Here is a 20,216-nt window from a genome sequence, read left to right on the forward strand (position 1 = left end):
GTAATTGATTATTGTGTAGGGGAACACGATTTCCGACGCCATTCGGGCTATCTTTAGGGATTCATATAGGTGTTGCCTTACCGGAAGTGACGCTCCGGAAACCGTAGGAACTGACAAGCCACGGAACTTACGGGCCCTAATTTCTGATCCCGAGCATTAGACACGCCTTGACTAGGAACCACGTAGTCTAAGTACTTCACGGGTCGGTCACACTACACGTAGTCATCATTGCAAGAGTAAACGTTAACCGTATATACATTGGGAGTCATTGTTTGTCATATTTATAACTTATCGCCATCCGCATCATTTCGTAGAGTTTTTGTTATATAAATTTGTCTCAACCGTAGTTAGGAGTATTTTGTAGTTGTTCCCCGAATCAACTCAAAGTATTCACCGCCTAGATAACGTATAAAACCGAGTCGTCTAATACTTGTAGTTATAAATCTCATGGATTCGATACCCGGTCTTAATCGGATTATTACTTGATACGACAGGGTACACTTGCCCCTAAGTAACCGCGTCTAGTAGAGTCTAAGAACACGTGCATCCCTACACTTATATATTCTCACCCATCATCCACACTCTATTCACAACCTACTAGGCACAACCCATCACCCGCGTGCTCCCCTGTTCGCCCTTTTCTTCATCTCCCTCGGCTAGCTCTCTACGGGTCTCGTCTTTAGGTTTCGGGTCCGCCTCTAGAGGGTGGATGCCCTCATCAACATATGTATTTGATATAGTATTGATGAATGGTAACATAACATACAAATGAAGTGAAAATGGTGAGACTCGGGATTGCATAAAGTGCCCTACCAATAATAATTGAAAATGGGATAAGGTACAAAAAAAAATTACTTTCATCATTGATAGTTAAGAGCAACTTTATCCCTAACATTATAAATAGTACAATTATATCTCTAATATTTGAAAATTGTGCGAAGTTTAATTCTAAAGTTCAAAAGTTGGACCAATTTTAATTTATTATTAATAGAGTACTCTACACGAATTTCGTTATCTTCACTCCACACGTGCGTTATATTATATCTTTTGTTGTGTACTAGATCAAAGACACGTATACACGTGATTTTTTGAAATTACTTTATTTTATTTTATTTTCACTTACATACACGTGTCTTTCATCTTATCATTGATGAGTGATAATATGATATAAGTCAAGGGACGATGAAAAGATCTACGACTGCGTTACGGATGCGTCCCGACCTGACGCTCAAAAGACTCACTAAGTGATAAGTGTACCCCGTTGTTATCAAGTAATAATTTAGAGAAGTCAAGGTATTGAATCCACATGATTTATACCGCAAGTACTGAACTACTTAATTCTCGATCGTTATTTAGGTGGTGATAAGTTGATTTGAGTTTGTTTTCTATATTAATCTACTCCTAAGGTGATCCAGAGCAATTCATTATTCCCAAAAATGCAGATGATGTGATACGATAAACAAGTATTCAAACATGATTTGATTTATGATTACAAGGAATTTTCAATATAACTTAGACATACTTAACGATTGAGCCAACTTATACTCTTGGGGTGCTTAACACGTAATTCCTTTGTTACAGGCCATAACTAACTCTAAGGGTTCAGAATACATGTCTGTTATTATGGTGTTGTCAATACCTACAATCTGCGGTATAGATGACTGGATTCGACTCAGAATATGAACCTAGTCAATATTGGGACTTTTGAATCATTCAATCAATATGCTATGTAGACATTAAAGAACTCATAAACATGGAAGCTAAACTGAAGTGATATTTGTATTAAAGATGGAAACAAAATGACACAATCTTACAACCAATTCGAAATTCATAGAGAGATCTCACTAGTTGACAAGAAGTAAAGGAGAGTGGTCACCTTTTGAAGACTTGTCGACATGAGTGGCCGTCTTCCCGAACTTGGAGGTGATGAGAAATTGAGAGCTTTTGCAATGATGGTGGATGGAGCTTTTTCATATGACAATGGAAGAATGTGGAAGCTCAGAATCTCAATGTGGAAGAAAATTTACAGATAATTATGGATGCCTTGGAATGAATATCCAATGTCTTTATTTAGGCAAAGAAAACAAATCCTAACTATGAAATTCAAATAAAATACATTAGCTAAAATATCTATGGAGATTACAAGTTGATTTAGGGGAAGAATCAGTCAATTTGGAATGATTCGAAGGGCCAACTCGTCGAGCTGACTGCCAACGCTAGTGGCCAACTCATCCAGCTGGCCCCTAGCAGAAGTTGGTCATCGGTCTCATACTTGGTCTTTAGTTGGCTAAAAATAGTATCCACTGAAATCTCCAAGCCAAATTTAGTTTTTGATAAACTAATATATGGATATTGGATTAAAATAAACTTAGCTAAATTTTGTATTCTTTTTATTAAAAATGACATAACTTAAGCAAAATCGTGAATAAGTGCTATAAAAATAAAAACTAAAAGTTGACAAAAAAAATAGATTAACGTAATTAAAATGACACAAAAATGGATCAAAACGATATGAAATATTCCCAAAAACTGTAGATAAAAGATAGGGGTAAAATGCCCCTATCAAACCTCCTCACACTTTAAGCTTTACTTGTCCCCCAGTAAACTAAAATCAACCCCGTAAATGAACTAGCTAAACTAGAAAACCTCATAGTTTAGCCAAGTGAGCGACACAAAACAAGCAGCTATAATCACATAGATTCAGAGAGCAAATAAAGACATGATGTCTAAAAGTCGCAGTTCGATTAGCACATGTCATGCTTTTGAGTAAAAGGAGACATGTTAGTTTAAACGGGCTTAAGGGGAAAACCCAAATAAACACCTCACCAAAAGTTGTTCGCTCAATCGCATAATTTTTTATGGCTAAATGTTTTACTCTCGGCTTTTGTGCTTGTATAAAGCTACATTGAGTTTGCACGTTCATCTGAATATTTCTACTTTGCTAATGACTCAAACGATATCAAAAACAGTCTCTCGTGTTGTAATGAAGCTAAGGTTAAGGATATGTCAAGCAGTTAAATTTATTTTTGGGTTAACATTCTAGCACCAGAAAAAGGTATTTACAATAATATGGCATTAATGGTACTTCAGAAAGTTTATATATGAAGAAAAACAAGCTTTATTACAAAGATGGATAATATTTTTTGTTTTTGTTTTTCTTCCCTTCACTCTAGTTAACTTGTTTCCCAAAAGAAATGTAAAAAAATGCTAGTGATAGAATAAATGAGGGGTCGATTGCAAAAAGATTTCTTTATGGACTGAAGCAAACATTACGGAATTGGAATATACGTTTTGATTAAGCAGTCAAAAAGTGTGGCTTCATTAAGAACGAAGATTAGCCTTGTGTACACAAGAAGGTTAGTGGAAGTATTTTAGTATTTTTGTAATGATATTCTACTCATTGGAAATGACATTGAAACATTTTTAAAGGTGACGCAATGGTTAGAAAAACATTTTGAAATGAAAGACTTAGCTGAAGCTGAAACTATACCGGTCATAAAGATTTATAAAGATAGATCACGACAACTTGCAGGACTAAGTGGGTATTTGTTTTAGTTTTTTGGAAGAGCGTTTAGCGCTTCTGATGCGGAGCGTCTGCTTTGAGGACCGAGTCCGGACGAGGGAAGTCGGAGGAAGAACCAAGCAAGAAGGATCATGCGATTAAAGGGGCCAAAACAGTCTCACGCGACAAGTTAGCAGTTGAGGCACACTCCGCGTGAATGAGAGCACACTCCGCGTGAAGGAAGGCTTGATCTAGAGAAAAGTCCAGCAACCAATCCACGCTCCGCTTGGAATTAGGCACGCTCCGCGTGGATTCATTTTAAAGAACTTGCTTCTTACTTCAGCTTCCTCCTTAATTACAACTCTGCCACTCCCTATTTACAACCTATGTCACTCCCTAATTACCATCCATGCCACCCTTTTATTTACAACCCATTTTACCCCTTTAAGTTTTATATAATTAATTATATGTCTTTACCCTTTATTGTAATTTGTTCTGTAGGGTTTTGAGATGATATAAATTCATCTCTTTCTTTTGTAATCTTTAACTTTTATCCAATGTTTTGAAAACCGGACCGGACCGGTCGTTCGAACCGGTTGAACCGTGAACCCGTTAAGTATCCGGTCCGGTTTTAACTATACAGGTTTAATTATATCAGACCGCATCAAACCAGGGTCGAACCGCGAACCGATGTTGAACCAGTGAATCGGATTGAACCTGGTTTTTTGCCATTTTTTGAAAAAAAATATTGAATTAAAGAAAAAACTAAAAAATTAGACAGCAGAACAACCTATTTAATTTTAATTTAATTCATTGTGTCAAACTCTTTCAAACTATGAGTTTGATTTTAGATGTGTGAATTTTTAATTAATGTGTTAAATTAAGGGTAAATTCCAAAAAAAAACTCTGTGGTTTGATGTTGTTCCAAAAAACCCATGTGGTTTGTTTTTACAAAAAAAGGACTGTGGTTTGCGCCGTTACCCGAAAAACGGAAAAATGCTTAACACCGTTAAAAGTGCTGACGTGGCAAGGGGTAGAGTTGGAAATTTGTTTATTTTTTTTAATTTTTCTTTTTCTTTTTCTTCTTCTTCTTCTTCCTCTCATCCTCCTTTTCTTCTTCTTCTTCTCCTCCTCCTCCTCCTCCTCCTCCTCCTCCTCCTCCTTCTTCTTCTTCTTCTTCTTCTTCTTCTTCTTCTTCTCTTTCTTCTCTTCTTCTTCTTTTTTCTTCTTCTTCCTCTCTCTCTTCTTCTTCTTTTTTTCATCTTTTTTTTCTTCTTTTTTTAAATTTCCAGAATTCTGGAATTTTCCAGAATTTCAGGAGAATTCCAGAATTCTGGACGGTAGTAAACGAAGTTGATCCTCCTGTTCAAACTTCGACAAACAAACAGCGCAATCGCCATTAGAGGTCGTCGAACTTCGGTTAATGGAGCTATAAGCGAACACCGGGAGAGAGTCGATGAGAGAGAAGACATGATTAACCTCAGGCGAAACACGGTTGGAGGAAGAAGTGAGAGCAGCGGCGGATGTTGAGATCGTTGAGGAGGTAGAAACGTTGCGGAGACAGCGCCGATTCAGATGACGGAGGAGAAGACAGAGAGAAATTGAGAGAAGGAAAGTGATGTAGAGGATTAGGAGAATAACGAGAATGCTTGGTTTCAGATTTTGAAACGGAGAAGAAGAAGATGAAGGATTGGAATTCGGATTCGGATTGTTAATGGTGAATGAAATCATCGGAGAAGAAGGTGGAATCCGAGAAGATGGTAATGTTGCCGCCATAAAAATATACAATAAAAATATAACTTATAGAAATCTGGAAAATTTCCAGATTTCTGGAAATTTCCAGATTTCTGGAAATTTTCAGAAATCTGGAAATTTTCGAAACTTAAAAAAAAAGAAAAAAGAAGAAGAAGAAGAAGAAGAAGAAGGAGGAGGAGGAGGAGGAGGAGAAGAAGAAGAAGAAGAAGAAGAAGAAGAAGAAGAAGAAGAAGAAGAGAAGAGATGAAGAAGGAGGAAGAAGAAGAGGGAGAAGGAAGAAGGAGGAGAGAGAAGGGGGAAAAAAATAAAAAAAATAAAAAAAATCGATTTTCCCGTTTTACCCCTGTGCCACGTCAGCACTTTAACGGTGTTACGCCATTTTCCTTTTTTCGGGTAACGGCGCAAACCACTTTCCTTTTTTTTTTTGTAAAAACAAACCACATGGGATTTTTTGGAACAACATCAAACCACAGAGGTTTTTTTTGGAATTTACCCTTAAATTAATGATTGGTTATAATGTGTGAATTTTTATATTATCTGTATGTATTTTTAATTTTTAATTAATATGTTAACTTAAGAATTGTTTATTATATGCATGAAATTTTTAATTTTATGTTCAATGAAACATGATTTTATTTTTTATTTTTTTGGTAAGAAGGGAAGAAAAAAAAACAAACAAACAAAAACCTAACCCGGGATCAGTCTAGGAAGACTGACCCCAATCCTATCCTCAAGAAGAGAAGGTAACAGAAAAGAAGGAGGAACGGAAAGGGTAGAAACACCTAACATCCCCCCATGCCCAGCAGCTGCCAAGCGATCCGCCACGCGGTTTTGCTCCCTATATATATATATATATTGTTATCCGGTTGAACCAGTCTGGTTCAACCGGTTGAACCTATTGAACTTTGAACCAGTTGTCTCACCGGTTCAACTTTCGGTCTGGTTTTTAAAACATTGCTTTTATCAAATACAAATTATATCTTCTTCTTCGTTGAAGCTTGTTAAGGTTTTTACCTTCAACAATGTGGAATTCTTATTTCCTATGGATTTAGTCCATAAAATCGGGATTAACTCCTTCTAGTTTAGCTAGAGAAGAAATATCTTTATTAGTTTATGATTAAAACTAACTCGTCCTGAAACCGATCTGTATCAGTTGGTATCAGAGACGATCGTTATCCTAACGGAGAATTCTTTCGACTATAGTTCAACCAAGTTCATCTCTACCATCTGAAGAAACCACCAACAAGAGATGGGAAAGTCTTAAGGCTACCATGAGAAGGCTTGAAGAGACTCTTAGAGAGGGACGGCGGGTTCAAGATGAACAAATGAGATGGCTTAAAGCATCTATTGAGAGCCTCAAGCTAGAAGACCGAAATGCCTTCCAACCACCATTGGAAGTTCCTCCTAGAGATCCATCACCAATCATTTCTCCTTTACATAAGGAAGAGGTAAATCCAAAACTTCCAATTTTTGATGTGAAAGTTATGGGTTCTATTGCTAGTGAGAATTTGGTTATGTGTGATGTTGAAGTAGATTTAAGTTCTCATTGTGGAGTTATTTATAATGAAATTATTGGTGAGGACTTAAATGCATGTGTGAATGAGGAGGAATGGGGGGTTAATATGTGAAGACCTTGAGAAAATCCCATGTTGAGAAGGGGATTCCCTGTGTGTTTGATAAATGCCCCTTGAACATAACTTCATTGGTATGCTTGAGGGATGTGAGGACATTTATCTTGAAGAAGGGGAGAGGGATTTGGGGCTTGATAGATTTGTTGAGGAGAATAAGGAAATCACTTGTTGGGTAGAGAATGATTACTATGGTGATGGGAGAGATGTTAGTGGTTCTACCATGTTGGATGGTAGTATGTCTCTTGAGGCAAGCGACTTGGCACATGAATTAGTCAGCTTGAGCTATAGAGAGAAGAAAATGGAAATGATAGGTCATGGGAGAGAACAGATTGAGGACAAAGAGGAAAGTGAAATTGCATATGATCATGAAGAAGATGAGATAGAGAAGGGAATTGAGGAGGATAAGCGTCGAAGCGTTGAGTGGAACCGGTATGGGGCCGCTTATGAACAAGACGAAGATGGAGTCTACTATGATGAGGGTGAGCTTCGACATGTTGAGTGGGATCAACATAGGGCTCCTTATGGAGATGCGGAAGAAGGATTCTATTGTGATGATGAGTTAGGGGATGGTGGGTGGAGCCAAAATGAGGAGATCTATGATGGTGAGGACGAGGGCTATGAGCATAATGTATACTTAGTGACAAGGGTGCTAATGCCTAGTGAGAAGAGGAACGCCACCTTGAGAGCTTGTCCAACTTGGAAGTTGAGTGAAAATGGGTGTCTTGGTCGCACGAAAGAAACATCGGTTCGCAATGCTTCGGGTTTCGTGGATGATTTACCTAACCTTTCTCTTAACGAAGCTAAATCTAAGGAAGGGAATGAGGTTCAGAAGGGAAAGGGCCTCGAAGACATTATGGAGGATTAGTTTGACCAACTCCGACGAGATGTTCCATTCGATGTCGGTGGAGGTTAGGAGACGAGTACCATGGAGGATGAAACTCGGGGTGAGGCACTAGTTGAGATGTGGGGAACGGTTCAAGGTGAATGAGAATCCGTCAATAGATGGAGTAGACTTCTTGAATTCATTTCGAACAACACTTTAGTTCGACTTGAGAGCTTGGGGTCCGCTCAAAGCAAACATGTCTCATCAATATGTGGCAAGAAACTTGGGGTCAAGTTCTTTTTAAAAGAGAGTGTATGATGCGGAGCATCTCCTTTGAGGACTGAGTCCGGACGAGGGAAGTTGGAGGAAGAACCGAGCACGAAGGATCATGTGATTAAAGGGGCCAAAACAGTCTCACGCGATAAGCCAACAGTTGAGGCATGCTCCGCGTGAAGGAAGGCTTGATCCGGAGAAAATTCCAGCAACCAATCCACGCTCCGCTTGGAATTAGGCACGCTCCGCGTGGAATCATTTTAAAGAACTTGCTCCTTACTCCAGCTTCCTCTTTAATTACAACTCTGCCACTCCCTATTTACAACCTATGCCACTCTCTAATTACCATCCATGCCACCCCTTTGATTACAACCCATTTTACTCCTTTAAGTTTGATATAATTAATTATATGTCTTTACCCTTTATTGTAATTTGTTTTTTAGGGTTTTGAGATGATATAAAGTCGTCTCTTTCTTTTGTAATCTTTACCTTTTATCAAATACAAATTATATCTTCTTCTTCATTGAAGCTTGTTAAGGTTTTTACCTTCAACAATGGGAAATTCTTATTTTCTATGGATTTAGTCCATAAAACCGGGATTAACTCCTAGTTTAGCTAGAGAAGAAATATCTTTGTTAGTTTACGATTAAAACTAACTCGTCCCGAAACCGATCTGTATCAGTTTCACTCCAAACCGCAGAAAATATAGCGTTATAACCGCAGCGTTTAACATTTTCTCTCGAAACTGCAGCGTTTTGGAGCTTTTGATGAAGAATTTTTTGTAGTTATTTGTTATTGACAAAATTATCTTTTTTATTTCCACCAAATATTTTTAAAACATGTTTATATTGTACATTTTAAATACTAACAACAACATTTTAATATAATTTTACTAAACACTAATAATTAAACAACATACTGCAACTGCAAAGGGCTAACAGCAACCGCTAATAGCTAACAACTGAACCAAATAGGTCATAATTAGGCTAAATGCATATACAAAGTATATTGAAAAAATAATCATTATCTCTTTGTGCATTTTAAGTTGTTCTTCTTCTTGGTTGATGATGTAATTTGTTTTGTCTAACTTTGTAAGCAATCATTATCTTCCCCCGATTTCTTATTAATTTTGGCTTTTGACACATTCATTTAAATTGTTTTGTTCTTTTTAATTTAACACCTTTTCTCATATAAACTTTTTACCCCATTTAAATCAATATTTCATACATTTGAAATTCGGGTAAATTACATACGTGGTGTACAACGTATATCTGTTTTCACACTTTGGTGTACAACCAAAATTTTTTCACACTAAAGTGTACAACCTTCAGATGACCTCCCACTAAAGTGTACAACCAGTTTTGTGACCAGTCAATGCAGGTCAACTATGTCACGTCATCATTTTTAACTTTTTCTAATTTAAAAAAACCCACTAAAAACCAATGACCCTTATACCCCTTTATTGTTTCCCTCACTGGAATCCAAATTTCTCCCATATTTTTAATCCATTCATCTCCAATCACTTGATTTTCTATAAATTCATTAATTAGATTAAAAAAGAAATCATTTATGTTTGTTTAACTTTTCTAGAAAATGAGAAGAATTCATTTATTCAAACTCTTGCTTTTAATCCCAAAACCTAGATCTGGTTCTGTTTTCACCTATGGTCATCATGAACATACAAGAACCAAAAGAAGGAATTAATCCATCTTGCCAAGCACCAGAAGCCTAGATCTGGAAAAAAGAATAGAGCTTCAAATCAGAATCAAACTAAAGAAGAAAGATCTGAATGAAAAATCAACATGTAGCAAGAAATCATTGAAATAAAAATCGAATGAGACAAAAACGAGACAAGGAAGTTTCTACCTTCATCGGAACGAGTTGAATCGGTGGAGGAAGAACTCCATTGGAACGTCCACCGGTGATACGAGGAAGAAGAGCATGCAACTTTGTCGCTGTCACGGAGAGAGATCGACCGTGAAAGGGGGCTGAGCTATGATTTCAATCTTGTGAGAAAGAAAGAAGAAGATAATAAGGGACTGTCTGTGTTTTGTGAGAGAAGAGAAAGAAAGAGAGTGTAAGCAGGGAAGCCATAGAAGAAGTTCTGGCTTCTTTGTAGAAAAGAAAGAAAGAGATGGAGGCTCAAAGAATGATTTAGGGATTCTGTAAATAAGGGTATAAAGGTCATTTGGTTTATATTAGCCCACATTTTTTAATTAGAAAAAGTGAAAACTGATGATGTGGCATAGTTGACCTGCGTTGACCAGTCACAAAAATCGGTTGTATACCTTAGTGGAAGGTCATCTAAAGGTTGTACACTTTAGTGTGAATTTTTTTTTGTACACCAAAGTGTGAAAACTCTGCCTGTGAGGGTCACTTGGTGGCCTTTACAGCCAGTCCCAAGTCCGGACAAAGGAGGAGGGTTGCGGTAGGTTTGTGGCGGCCAGCGTAAAACTTAGCCACATCTTATGACATGAACCATACTATAAATACCGTTGGGGCGTTCCCTACTCAGCAACGCGCTGCACTTCCTAGACCCGGGTGTAGTGATAAATGTGCAAGGGTTGCTAGGTCATCGCCCCGAAGCGGCGCACCACCCTAGGACCCGGGGGTGGTGTCAAATATGCAAGGGTTGCGGGTAAATAAGCTAGTCCACGGTAATGGTAGGGGTAGGGGTAGGGGTAAGGGTAGTAGGTTACGCTTTGGGACAAGGAACATATGTTCTTTGACAGGAAGATTAGCTGAAATTGTAGATGTTATGAAGAGGAGGAGAATAAATATAATGTGCCTATAAGAAACCAAGTGGGTTGGAGCCAAGGCTAGAGAGATAGCTCCTTGGGGTTATAAGCTTTGGTACTCAGGAAAGGATAATGGTAGAAATGGAGTAGGTATTCTTATTGATAAGGAGTATATTGATGATGTAGTAGCGGTGTCTAGGAAGAGCGATAGAATTATGAGTGTCAAGCTAGTGATAGGGGATGAGGTTGTGAATGTCATTAGTGCATATGCGCCACAAATAGGATTAGATGTCTCTATAAGACAAGCTTTTTGGGAGGACTTAGAGGAAGTGGTGCAACAGGTTCCTAGGGATGAAAAAATGGTACTGGGGGGTGATCTCAATGGACACGTGGGTTTTAGGCGAGATGGGTTTGAGAGTGTTCATGGAGGGTATGGTTTTGGAGATAAGAATGAAGCAGGAAATGATATTTTGGAATTCGCATCAGCCTATGACTTGAGTATCATGAACACATGGTTTATGAAGAGAACATCCCACTTAGTGACTTATCGGAGTGGCGGTAATGCGAGCCAAATTGACTTCTTCTTAGTAAGGAGTGCTTGGAGAAAGAATTATATTGATTCTAAGGTGATCCCTGGTGAGAGTACGACAACCCAACATAGAGTAGTGGTGCTTGATTTTCGAAGTAGGAAATGTATAAGAAAACAAACACCACAAGTAGAGACTAAGATTAAGTGGTGGAAATTGCAAGAAGACAATCAACAAAAATTTGTGGATGAGATGACCAAAAAAGATGTTTGGACTTGTAATATGGATTTAGATATAGATTCGATATGGACTAAGATGGAGCATAGTATAAGGGAAGTAGCGAAGGAAGGTCTAGGGGAATCTAAAGGTAGCATGCCACCGGGTAAGGACACATCTTGGTGGACAGAAGAAGTACGACAAGTAGTAAAGAGTAAGCGAGAATCCTATAAAATATTGGGGAAATGTAGGAGTGATGAGAACTATGAAAAATACAAAGAGGCTAAAAGGGAAGTAAAGAAGGCCATACGAGATGCTAAAGCAAAGGTGAATTGGGATCTGTATACCAGATTGGATATGAAAGAAGGGGAAAGAGACATATATAGAATTGCTCGGATGAGAGATAGGAAGACGCGAGATCTCGAAAAAGTTAAATGTGTGAAGGATGTGGACCAGAAAGTCCTAGTTGGAGATAAGGATATCAAGGAACGATGGAGGTCCTATTTTGATGACTTATTTAATGGAGATTGCAGACAAGATGTTGGAGATATAAGTATCCATCGTGATATGATAAATCATGAATGCCTGCGGAGAATTCAAAAGGGTGAAGTCAAAATGGCATTAAGTAAGATGAAGTTGAAGAAAGCAGTAGGACCTGATGGCATCCCTATTGAGATTTGGAGATGTTTGGGAGAAAGAGGAATCGAATGGTTGACGACGTTCTTCAACAAAATTTGGAGAAACAATAAGATGCCATCAGAATAAAGGGAAAAGTATCTTAATCCTTTTGTATAAGAACAAAGGTGATGTCCAAGATTGTGCCAACTATCGGGGAATCAAATTAATGAGTCACACTATGAAACTTTGGGAGCGAGTGATCGAAAAAAGGCTAAGGAGGACGGTGAAGATCTCGGAAAACCAGTTTGGCTTTATGCCGGGAAGATCAACTATGGAAGCCATCCATCTAATGAGACAAGTAATGGAGCACTATCGAAATAAGAAGAAAGACTTGCATATGGTTTTCATTGACTTGGAGAAAGCATATGATAAGGTACCAAGGGAAGTACTTTGGTGGGCCTTGATAAGGAAAGACATTTCGCGGAAATATATTGACATCATAAAGGACATGTATGAGGGAGCATGCACGAGTGTACGTACTAGTGTTGGGAAGACTGAAGAGTTTCCTATTACGATTGGAGTGCATCAAGGTTCCGCACTAAGCCCATTTCTTTTTGCTATCGTTATGGATGAACTAACAAGTTCACTTCAAGATGGTATACCATGGTGCATGCTGTTTGCAGATGATATTGTGTTGGTTGATGAGACGAAAGAAGGAGTGGAGAGGAAGTTGGAACTATAGAGACAAACTCTAGAATCTAGAGGCTTTAAGTTGAGCCGAAGTAAGACAGAATATTTGGAGTGTAAGTTTAGCGGCCATAGGAGTAGGGAGGCAGGGACAATCACCCTAGATGGGAGAGTTGTTCAAGCCTCGGATTGCTTCCGGTATTTAGGATCTATTATCCAAACGGATGGAGAAGTAGATGGAGATGTTGCTCATAGGATTAAAGCTGGTTGGTCGAAGTGGAAGAGTGATACGGGTTTCCTTTGTGACCCCGACATGCCTAATAGATTGAAGGGGAAATTCTACCGGACGGCAATTAGACCAGCATTGTTATATGGTACGGAGTGTTGGGCAGTGAAACACTGCCACATCCATAAGATGTCGGTGGCGAAGATGCGTATGTTGAGATGGATGTGTGGTCATACGAGAAAGGATCGGGTGAGTAATGAAATAATTAGGACAAAAGTAGGGGTCACATCTATTGAGAATAAAATGAGAGAAAACCGACTAAGGTGGTTTGGTCATGTGAGACGTAGAGCGCTTGATGCGCCGGTTAGGAGAACCAGAGAGTGGCAAAGGGATGTAGTGGTGAGGGGTAGGGGAAGACCTAAGCAAACTTGGAGGAGGGTGATCGAGAGTGATATGAGTTTACTGGGAATTGAGGAAAATATGGTAGGGGATAGGACGGAGTGGAGGACGCGAATTTGTGTCGCTGACACGACTTGATTTCACGGTTTTATATGATGGTTCATGTTAGCCGACCCCGAATCATTTCGGGACTAAGGCTTTGTTGTTGTTGTTGTTGTTGTACACCAAAGTGTGAAAACAGATAAATGTTGTACATCATGTATGTAATTTACCCTTTGAAATTTAACAATAAAGTTTCTGACACATAAGTGTTGGACTTTTAGGGAAAGTAAATATTAAATCAAAACTATGTATTAGTATTATTATTTTAAAGAAAATATCTATTAATCAAATAGGATCAACATCCTTAATAATTATATCCATGAGCTAAATTGGTACTATATCAGAACTAAAATCGATAACATTTGAACAAGCATGTCTAAAAGTTACTTGCACATCACAATTCGCTAAACGATAAATAAACTTAACTAAAAAGTCAGAATTTTCAAAGAAAAATTTCCTGCAATCTTGAATTAAACTGCCAAAATCCGATGTAATCTGGAATTTATACCATCTGCCACCAATTTAGCATCAGTCTCGAATTCAATTTTTTTTTTCTCGTTCCTATCTATTATCTTGAATTATACAATATAATTTTTTAATTTTTTTATATTTGTGATTTGTTAATAATTAGTGATAAAAATGACATAAATGTGAATTGTAGATAACACGAGTTATGACTGAGAAGAAATATTGATCAATTATTTTTCAAATCGACATCACTTGATAATTTTTAGGGATATATATATATATATATACACATGCTCTTTGCTACTAACATTAAAAGTAAATTTGTATTATTTTAAATGTTAAATAAAATTGCTTTGAATATCTGGGGATGTTAAGAGTGTTTCTAAGCTTTGAATATCTTGAATATGTATATACTTCAAAGATAATAAAAATAAGAAACTCTATTATATAGTATACTACTGCCTTTTAAATATCTTTGTTCTTTTCATAAAATGTGTTTTTTTTTAACGAAGATATCTCTTAAAAGTCTATACTTTTAAGTTTTTTTTTAAACTTAAAAGTCTAGACTTTTAAGTTTTTGGATGCTAACTTTAATATGTAGTATATACATTAAGGATAACTTCAAAGATAACTAGGAGATGAGTGGTTTTTGTTGTTGAAAAATTAAAAGAGACTAAGGTTATCACGCATTTACAGAAATCAATTGATTGTTATTGATTTCAAAATAAAAAATTTCAATAATTAAATTTATTTAGTAACATATTTACCATGCCATTTTTTAAGTTCTTTCTTTAAACACTAATTTTATTTCTACTAACCAAACAAATCTTAAATGATCTTACAACTAAAAGGTTGAATAATTAAAATTACTTGTAATATTATAAATTCTTGAACTTTTCTAATTTGAGATCATTAACGTTTAAACTTTTTGATTTTGCAAACGAGAACCTCAGTTCAATTTTTTGAAAAAAAACACAGAAAATAATATGTAAATCAACAAAACCACAAGGTTATTTTTGGAATTTTTCATCTAATTTATAGAAGAAACAGTAGAATGTAAGTAAAAGAAAAGGCAAGGAGTGTTATTTTGGCAAAGTGGAAATTGGGATACAAGATTTTAACACAGAAAAAAAAAAAAAAAGAGAACCGATTATCATCTTAGTTTAAGGGAAAGCCTATCACGAGAGCATTAAAAAAAAAAAATTTAATAACTTAAACTATTTTTTAGTAGCTCCAAGTCCAACTTTGTCCTTTACAGCTTCAGTCACATTCGCTGCTGTTTTCATAACTTGCTGCCCAGCCTGCGTATTAATTTATTTTTATCTGTTAATTTCAATTAAGCTGTACATAAAACTTAATTAAATACTAATTCCTTTTCGAAGAAAATAAAAAAGAGATCGAACGAACCCCTATGCAAGAGTCCTTGGCAGACACAGCTGCACTCGTGGCACTGTTCATAAGCTGGCTTGATTTCTCCTGTAAATCACATATTATATAATTATGATATTTCCATGAAAAATAAAATGTAAAATAAAAATAAAAATTGAAAAACCTGAGCTTGGCCGGCGGCCTTTCCAGCTTGGAAACTCATATCCTTAGTATTCATCTTCTTCTTCTTTGATTACTATTTGGTGTTAATTGATGAATAAACCTTGTGCTTTCATCAATATTTATATTACTTTCTAACCAATCACTGCTTGCCACATATCAACTAATTTTATGTAACATGTTTTACTTTCTTCTTCTCTTCCATCTCATTCTATTAATGACTTCCATTTTTGTGGGGTTTATATTGTTGTGCCATCACATCCCATTATTCATAAATAAAATAATTAACTTTTTTTACAGAAAAAAAAACTTTTAACTTGTCGACTACATATTTTTAGAAAATAAATATTAAAAATGTATTTTTTAATAAAAAAAGTACTTTTATTAGATAAAGATAAGATACAAATTTATCATTGCAATATTAAATCTTAATATACAAATTTATCTCATTATTCTGAATGATGTCTCGATGGCGGAACCACGACGAACGCCCATAGACCTTCGAACTACCGGACAGGGATCGATTAGCTTTGTGAATGAGGACCCGCTTTTCCCAGAAATCAGAATTGCTCTAGAGCTTGTAGATGAATGGTCCCATGTGTGGGCTAATGCCCTAATTATTAAAGTGTTGGGTCGGAATGTTGGGTTTATTGCAATCAGAAACAGAGCTTCTGAAATATGGAAAACGGAAGGAGACTTTACGATGATCGAATTGGGCCATGGATTTCACCTTGTTAATTTCGACAAAGCATCGGACAAAGACCACGTAATACAAGATGGACCATGGATGGTTCAAGGTCATTATTTAACAGTTCGAGAGTGGTCTCCTACGTTTGTTCCTTCCGCAGCATCAGTAGACAAAACAATGGTATGGGCTCGATTCCCCGAACTACCTCTACAGTTCTATCAAGAGGATGCTTTACTTCTCATTGGTAACTCATTCGGAAGAGCAGTAAGGGCTGACAAGAACACCATTGGGAAAGCTAGGGGGAAGTTTGCACGGGTTTGTGTGGAAATCGACCTTAGTAAACCGTTGATTGGCCAATTCCGTCTTAATGGGTACACATATCACATTGAGTATGAGGGCCTCTACACAGCGTGCTTGATGTGCGGCACTTACGGGCATGAAAATGAGGTTTGCAGTAAACAGGGTTTGACTAAGAAAAGTGCAGTAACCAATGGAGGTGATCAGGGAACAGCTAAGCCAGGAATGGATGCAACAATGAAGGACCCAGATGTTGAAAATGGTAACACACTAAATTCAGAGAGGGAACTTTTGATAACCACAGAACCAAATATGAATGAAGAACCACCTGTGAAGTATGGGGCATGGCTCTGTGTTCCGAAACGAAAATATACACCACGTGCGAAGAGGCCGGATACACAGCTGCAACACCCTAATGTGGGCATTAGACCATCAGATCAACGAGGGACAGCAAACAAAGAAGTGTTTAACCGGAATGAAAGCAAAAACGACTATACAGGGTTCACTTTCAAAACGACAGGCCTAAAAGGAAGAATTGTAAAACAAAGAGGTATTGTTGAGCATGGACAAGGCTCGAATTCAAACAATGTTTTTGGAGGGCTCTTGAACAATGTTAGTGATTCCTCAATTGATATGTTGCAAGCGGCCAAAGGCAAGGAAAACAACCAGGTCAATATGGATTCTCCGGGAAGAAGCAAAAGAAGCCGTTCAGCCTCTGAAGCTAGAATTCCCCTCTCCAACCAAGATAGTAATGCTATGATTGAAGGACCAGAACAAGCAAATGGTCTGGAGGTTTTAAACATTGCCTAGCATGACGGTGTGTTCTTTCTTTTAATCTTCATTATGATTTTGTCTTGGAACTGCTTTGGAGCCGGTGGTAATGAGTTTCACCGGGCTCTTCAACATTTGCTTTCAATTTATAAGCCAGAGATTCTGGTACTCCTGGAACCTCGTTTACTGACGCCTAAAGATGAGGACCTTCGGCAAAAGTTAAATTTCTCTAAAGTTGTTGCTGTGGACACAGAAGGATTTAGTGGGGGGATTTGGTTATTTTGGAATATAGACATCTTAAACATTAGAATCATTGAACAGAACAGACAACTTCTTCATACTGAAATCACTCTTACTGGGGGGCAGTTTGATAGCAGAATCTTCTGTGCAACCTTTATATATGCCAGGCCTCAAATGCAGTTTAAAAGAGAGTTTATGGAAGACATGATGAGCCTTCATGACAGAGTAAGTAGACCCTGGGTTATCATTGGTGACTTTAACTGTATCAAGAGCATGGAAGAAAAGCGTGGAGGGGTGTCGGGAGTCCTGGACCGATGTACTTTCTTTGCCTAATGGATCAATCGTATGCAACTCATTGATATGGATTTCCAAGGACCCCCTTTCACCTGGTTCCGGGGATCAACAGTGCGCACCAGGATCGCGTGCCGATTGGATAGAGCCCTTTGTAATGAGGACTTTCGCAGGTGGTTCCTTGAAGCAGTAATCACGCACCTTCCCCGTAATGGATCAGATCATGCACCAATTTCCCTCAATCTGAAGCCGAATACTCCGACAACAAGACACAAACCTTTCCGTCTTGAGTCAGCCTGGATCCAACATGAGAACTTCCTACCTTTCTTTGAACAACATTGGCAGAGGGGTATTAAAGCTTTTGAGAGTCTCAAATTACTTATCCCTGAGCTGAAGCGGTGGAATCACAATGTCTTTGGAAATATTTTTTACCGAAAATAGAGACTATACAGGCGTCTGAAAGGGGTTCAGAGGCTTCTTGGCATACGGTTTTCTCGTGGGCTGGCTAGATTAGAGCACAAGTTATTGACGGATCTAAATGCTACCCTTCTGCAAGAGGAAACTTTATGGTATCAGAAATCCAGAGTCAAGTGGCTTGGGTTTGGGGATAAGAACTCAGCCTTCTTTCACACTTCAACTATCATTCGAAGGCGCAGGAATAAAATTGAGGGACTCAAGGATGACTCCGGGCATTGGATTTGGGAAGGCAGACAGCTCCAGAATCATTCCTCAAACCATTTCGCCTTGCACTTCACGGAAGAAATGGAAAACAGACCAAGTTTGCACACGGCTTGTAATTTTCCACGGATTCAATTATCCACGAATCTACAGGGACCCTTTATTGCATCAGAGGTCCGCCGTGCTTTGTTCGATATGAGCCCATTTAAAGCTCCGGGTTCGGATGGGTACCAAGCAGGCTTCTATCAGCGGGTATGGTCGAGTATAGGGGACATGATAACGGATGAAGTCCTAGCGGTGTTAAATTCAGGGGAGGTGCCTAGGGAGTGGAATGAAACCTTCCTCACTATCATTCTATAGGCCACACATCTTGAGCTGATCACCCAATTCAGACCAATTAGTCTTTGCACTGTGCTCTATAAAATGGTGACAAAATGTATTGTCAACAGATTGAAGCCGTCCCTTCGTGCGATTGTCAGTCCCTCTCAGAGTAGTTTTGTACCGGGAAGACAGATTGCAGATAACATTATTCTCCTCCAGAAAACCATCCACTCGTTTAAACGGAAAAAACGGAGGAAGGGTGCGATGGTTCTGAAGCTAGATTTGGAAAAGGCCTATGATAGGCTATCTTGGAACTTCCTAAGAAGCACTCTTGAAGAGGTGGGTCTGGAAAACTCTCTAATCAATCTAATCATGAATTGTGTCACAGGGTCAAGCATGCAAGTCTTGTGGAATGGTGAACCACTCCAGTCTTTTCAACCATCCCAAGGACTCAGACAAGGGGACCCTCTCTCGCCCTACCTGTTTGTGCTTTGCCTTGAAAGACTGGGTCACATGATAATGGATGCTACTAATACGGGCACTTGGAAACCTGTCCGACTGTCAAGAGGTGGGCCTGCACTATCCTATATTCTTTTTGCAGATGATATCATCCTACTGGCTGAAGCGTCGGTGGAGCAAGCTTTGGTTATACGACAGAGCCTAGATGAGTTCTGCAATTGTTCAGGGCAAAAGGTTAGCAATGCAAAATCCAGAGTCTTTTTCTCCAATAATGTGTCGGAAGCCATGAGCCATGAGATCTGCCAAAGTCTAGGTATGTCTAAAACCACAAATCTGGGAAAGTACCTAGGCATGCCGATCATACATAAACGAGTTAACAAGGAGCTTTATGGTCCGATAATTGAAAGAGTCCAATCAAAGTTGGCAGGATGGAAATCAAAAAGCCTGAACTTGGCAGACCGCTTGACTCTTGTTAAATCGGTAACTTCTGCGGTGCATAACTATGCTATGCAAACCATGGTCCTTCCCCGAGGCATCTGTGATCGACTGGATAAATTCAACAGAGGATTCTTATGGGTGATGGACGAAATGTGTATCGTGCAAAACTAAAGGCAAGTGCACCTTATCATAATCAAGTAATATAAAGTAAGTAGAGTATCATTCCCACAAGGATTGTGTTTATAGCTATTGATTTTTATGAATTTCTATTATCTAAGCAATAAATTTTGGATTTGATGATTACCAAACTAAAAACAAAAATAACTGCACTCAATTAATTAAAGAAAATAAAAACAATATTTGTAACTCTTATGATAAAGGTGCTAGAGCAAGGCTTCACCTAACCTAATGTATATAATCCACACAACAGTCCTATCCAAGTTCTTAAGTTTTAATCTAGAGACGGTGATTATTTCCTAAAGTAATTAACCTAGCTTTGGGCCAGTCAAGATTAATCCTA

General features: G+C 38.0%; 1 long non-coding RNA gene across 1 annotated transcript; it reads right to left on the bottom strand.

Annotated features, from left to right (window-relative positions):
* Nucleotides 1–15,026: 15,026 nt before the first annotated feature.
* LOC136211642 (uncharacterized) lies at nucleotides 15,027–15,664 on the bottom strand. Its single transcript, XR_010678843.1, has 3 exons — nucleotides 15,518–15,664; nucleotides 15,373–15,441; nucleotides 15,027–15,266 (listed from the first exon to the last, which is right to left on the bottom strand). It is a non-coding gene; the product is annotated as an uncharacterized lncRNA (long non-coding RNA).
* Between the last annotated feature and the right edge of the window lie 4,552 nt (nucleotides 15,665–20,216).

This window comes from Euphorbia lathyris, chromosome 1, assembly GCF_963576675.1.
Source record: "Euphorbia lathyris chromosome 1, ddEupLath1.1, whole genome shotgun sequence".
Classification (NCBI taxonomy): Eukaryota; Viridiplantae; Streptophyta; class Magnoliopsida; order Malpighiales; family Euphorbiaceae; genus Euphorbia; species Euphorbia lathyris.